This window comes from Hevea brasiliensis, chromosome 9 (assembly GCF_030052815.1).
Source record: "Hevea brasiliensis isolate MT/VB/25A 57/8 chromosome 9, ASM3005281v1, whole genome shotgun sequence".
NCBI classification, from domain to species: Eukaryota; Viridiplantae; Streptophyta; class Magnoliopsida; order Malpighiales; family Euphorbiaceae; genus Hevea; species Hevea brasiliensis.
The window spans coordinates 83216712-83222040 of NC_079501.1; the positions used below are offsets into that span (position 1 = coordinate 83216712).

Sequence of the window (5329 nt, forward strand, 5' to 3'; positions counted from 1 at the left end):
ATTCTTGATCTGTGGGTGCTTGCTACTCTATTGACCCTAATGCTCCATGTTGCTTTTGTTTTGTCTCCACTTTCTGTAGTGGCATGAGTTCGATGACAAAATTAGTAAGGACCTGTGCCTTTAGGGCTGTTCGAGGAACATACCTGATGTCATAAGCTCCTAATATAGTTGACTAAGTGGATAGGTGATGTAACATGCCCGGTCTCTTGAAGATCTTTCTTAAGGGGTAGTTTGTGTGTACTTCAATGGTGCGGGATTCATAGTACGGAATTAACTTTGTGGTTGCTAAAAGAACAACAAAAGCTAATTTTTCCAAGGTTAGATAGTTAAGTTCGACTCCTTTTAGGACTTAGCTTGTATACTAAATTGGCCTTTATTGTCCATCCTTTTCTTTCATTAGAACGGAGCTTACAGCCTCCTTTATTACCGTAAGATAAAGATATAGGATCTTGCCTTGTCTAGGTGAGTCCAATAAAGGAGGGTTCATTAAAAAAATTTTTTAGTTCATCGAATGTTACTTGAAAAATTTTTTAGCTCATCGAATGGTACTTGACAGTTTTCTCCTTATTTAAAGCTCTTTCTTGCTTTGAGTGCTTTATAGAATGGCAGACATTTCATTACTGAGCATGACATAAAATGTCCAAGAGCTATTATTCTCTCATTCAGTCTTTGAATTTCCTTGATGGTTCTTGGTGGTTTCATCTCCATAATGGCTCTAATTTTTTCAAGGTTGGCTTCTATTCCTTTTTTTGAGATTAAGAATCCTAAGAACTTTCTTGTTTTAACTCCGAACATGTATTTTTTGGGGTTTAATTTCATTCTAACTTTATCAAATATGTCGAATTCCTCTGCGATGTCTTTTGGGTGATCTTCCAAATTTTTGCTTTTTATAATCATGTCATCTACGTACACTTATATCTTCTTGCCAATTTGCTTTTCAAACATTTTCCTCACCAATCTTTAATATGTTGCGCTAATATTTTTAAAACCAAAAGACATTATCTTATAACAAAAGACTCTCATATCTATTATGAATGTTGTATTTTCCTCATCTTCTGGATCCATTTTTATTTGATGGTATCTAGATATGGCATTTACTAGGGAGCATATTAAATGTCCGGCTGTGGAGTTGACTAGCTTGTTAATTATAGATAGAGGATAATGGTCTTTGGGGCATGCTCTTTTAAGATTGGTGAAATTGACACATATCCTCCATTTGCTATTTGCCTTTTTTACTAGGACCACATTCGTTAGCCATGTTGGGTATTTAACCTCCCTTATGAGACTCGCTTTTAATAGCTTTTGGAATTCTTCTATAACGATCTGCAGTCTATACGTTATAATTTTTCTTATCTTTTATTGCACTGGCTTGATGATCAGATCAATGTTGAGGTTGTGAACCATGATTGTAGGGTCTACTTGTAGAACTTCTTCTAAACTCCAAGTAAAGGTGGATGATCTCTCAGTGAGTGTTTTGATGAGCATATCCCTGTTTGGACCTTGCAATGTGGTGCTGACCCTAATCTTCTTTCTTATATAGAGTTTGACCTCTTCAATCTGATCTACTGGTTCTAGAGAGGCCCTACTTTTTGGCTTTTTCAAGAGATCGATAGGCAGTGAGACCTTGCCTGCGACTTTATAAATTGGTTGTAGTATCCTTGAGCTGATTGTTGGCTCCTTTTTACTATAGCTATTCTACCTGGGACTGGAAATTTCAAACACAAGTAATCCATGTTAATCAAAATGTTATTATCATTTAAAATCGGCCATCCTAAGATGGCATTGTAAGAAAATGGGACATCCACTACTACAAACACTACATATATTGTGCGCTTATGCATTTCATTACCCAAGATTACTGCTAGGTTCGTGGTTCCAGCTACTGGTGCAGTTTTGTCTCCTAGTTCGACCAAAGGAAATATTACTTCAGTGAGATATGCTCTTTTCAATCCTAGCTTTTCATAAACTTCTAGTGTGTTCAAGTTGACTAAACTAACTGTATCAATGAGAACTCTCTGTACCATGTACTTGTTCAATAAAATACTAATAACCAAAGGGTCATAATGAAGTCTTTTAATATTTTCATAATCTTTTGGTCCAAAGGTGACAAGATCTTTGGAGAGGGATTCCATGTTGATGGAAAATATATTCTTTGAGCTGACTGCCTCAATTACCCTTTCATATTATTTTTATGACCTTCTGGTCCTCCTGCTCTTCTTTATTGTGTTTTTCTTGACTCTTATCTTTTTATTTATCCTATCTTCCTTCTATTTTAGCAAACTGATAAACTCATTTTATATAAGTATTTTAGAGTAGTTTTGCATCCAGTTTGCCTTTTTAGTTTAGTAATTTTATGCTTTTAATGCTTATTTTAGTTAATTTGTTAATTTTAGTTTCATTATATTTGATTTTTGGAATTTTAATGTTTTTGATAGGTTTTAATAAGGTTTAAAGGCAAAAAGGTCCATATAGAATAAATTCAAAGTGATTTGGAAGCTTAAAGTAGTGTGAAAAATAAAGAAATTTGCTTAAAGGAGAAAATCAGCTGAGACTTTCAAGGGCCTCAACATGCCCCGTGTTGAGGGTCATGTGAAGATAAGAGTTAACTAGCAGGAATCCACATGAGGCATGTAAATTCACACTGGGTTGTGTAAACAGAGATTTCGGAATAAAACACACTAAAAGTTTCATGGACTTTAACATGCCCCGTGTAGCAGGTCGTGTAAACAGAGATTTTGGAGCAAAACACGCCGAAAGTTTCAAGGACTCCCACATGCCCCGTGTAGCTGGTCATGTAGAATCTAAAGGCTCCTCCTCTGAATCAACATAAGGCATGTGGAAAACAACTTAAATAAAATGAGGCATGTGGGATGGCGCTGGCAAATTTGCTGACATGGAAAAATTTTCTCTTTCCACACCTTTTACTCCTTTTATCTTTATCCCTTTAGAGACCATTTTTAGGGCAAACCTTGAGGGGATATATAAGCATCATATTCTCATTTTTACCATAAGGAGAAAGACAGAGAAAAATCAAAAGAGAAAGGAAAGAGGGAATCATGCCATTTTTAGAGGAAGAACACCTGCAGAGTGACGTTTTCCAGCTTCCATTTTCAGATATTTGGATTTTCTTCTTTTGAGTTCTTTCATTTTTAGTTTTATTATCATGTTTTCTTGCTCTATTTCATATTTTCTACTTGTAAATACAAGTATGAGTGAGTAGATACTTAAGATTTCAGAGTTGGGTATAATGATTTAAGTATTATTTGTGGATTTGGACTGGTTTTAACCATATTTTAGTATATATAAGCTTTGATTCTTATCTTGTGTGCTTATTTACATACCCATTATTGGTGCCCTTTAGGTTTTGTTCTTAATCTTAGATTGAAGGACCGAGAGGTGAAAATATATGATAGATAATCAAGATAATGAACTTAATCACCTAGTGTTAGAAATAAACTAGTGGATTAAGAGGAATTTCAAATTGATTAAAATGCTTAAAGGGTTTTGGGTAATTAAACATCGCATGAGAATGGGGTTTAGTTTCCTTTAAAACGCTCTTTAGTTCGCTTAAAAGAGAAATTAAAGGAAATCAGAATCAACTTCCTTCAAACTTGTATTTCCCTTAATCTTGGCTTTGCCTATCCAAATCCCAATAAAATTTACTTCATGAACCTCAACTTTGGAATCAATTTTGCCATTAATTAATTAAATCCTTAATTACCTATTGAAAATTTTAGTAAATTAGTATAGTGCTTAGAATTTTAATTGTTTCATTCATCATAATTTCTTTATTTTCCCAATTTACTTTGCTGCATCTCTTACTCTATTTTTGGTACAAATTATCGATAGCCCAAATAATCGTGACTTTTATAGTTTGGTACTCAAACAACAAATCTCTGTGGGACGATATCTTTTTTTTACTACTTGAACGACCCGTATACTTGCGAAGTACGCAATCAAGTTTTTAGCGCCGTTGCCGGGGATTTGTTTTGTTTGATATTAGACGATTGATTGTTTGGTTAATTTGGGCATTTTATTTTTGATTTTAATTTCTTTTCTTTATCATTATACTTTGAGATTTTCCTATTTTGATTTTTCAGGTACATATCTTTTATATGAGAAGAACAAAGAGTGCAAAAATTAATTTAATTTTTGATCCTGAGATTGAAAAGACAGCTAAAGCTTTAAGAGCAGAGTCTAAAAGAAGAAAAGCTGAACTCAGAATTCAAAGACAGCAAGAGCAACATTAAGAGCAATAAGTGATAGAAGCTATGGCAAACAATAATAACTGATCAATTAAGGATCATGCTTTTCCTTGTTTTGGAGATTTTAGACTGAGTATTACAAGGCCTAGAGTGGAAGAAAATAACTTTGAGTTGAAGCCCTCACTTTGTCAAATGGTTCAACAATCACAGTCTGGGGGAGGTCCTACTGAGAGTCCACATGTGCACCTTACACATTTTCTTGAAATTAGTGACATGCTAAAGATAAATGGAGTGTTAGATGATGCCATCTGATTGAGATTATTTCCTTTTTCTTTAAAGGATCGTGCTAGGGAGTGGTTGCATTCATTACCTCCAGGTTCAATAACTACTTGGGATGAGTTGTCACAAGCTTTCTTGGCTCAATACTTTCCTCCTAGTAAGACTGTAAAATTGAGAAATGAATTAACTTCTTTCAGACCAAGGGATGATGAGAGTCTCTATGAAGCTTGGGAGAGATATAAGGATCTTCAAAGGAGATGTCCACATCATGGAATCCCTAGATGGACAATGGTGTTTCTCCAATAATTAGAAGTATAATTTATGCATCTTCAGGACGTGATCTTATGGAGAAGTCAGAAGATGAAGCTTATTTAGCATTGGATAAAATTGCTTACAACAATTGTCAATGGAGCTGTGAAAGAAATGAAATGAAGAAGCCACTAGCTGATGTATATGAATTAGATGCCACAAGTATGTTCAATGTCAAATTTGATGCTTTAACGAGAAAAATGGATAAGTTAAGCATGAAGGTTGACTAATCAATTGGAGGATCTAGTCATACAGAAGATGTTGGTGCGGGAAATATGCATTGTATCAATGATTTTCCTTCCTATGGGCAACAGTTTGGAAATGAGCAAGTTGATTTTGTTGGGAATTACAATCAAAAACCAGTTGGTAATCATTTTTCTGCTACATATAATCCAGCATGGAGGAACCACCCTAACTTTTCTTGGGGAGGTCGATAAGGGCAGCAACAGAATTATCAACAACCTCCTAATTTCCAGCAACAACAGCAGAATTTTTAGCAAAACAGAGTACCACCTGGATTTCCACCATAAAGGAAT

At 34.7% G+C, this 5329-nt stretch overlaps 1 non-coding gene across 1 annotated transcript; it reads right to left on the reverse strand.

Moving 5' to 3' along the window:
- Positions 1–4652: 4652 nt before the first annotated feature.
- LOC131183476 (small nucleolar RNA R71) lies at positions 4653–4759 on the reverse strand. The gene has a single exon (XR_009151532.1). It is a non-coding gene; the product is annotated as a small nucleolar RNA R71 (small nucleolar RNA).
- Between the last annotated feature and the right edge of the window lie 570 nt (positions 4760–5329).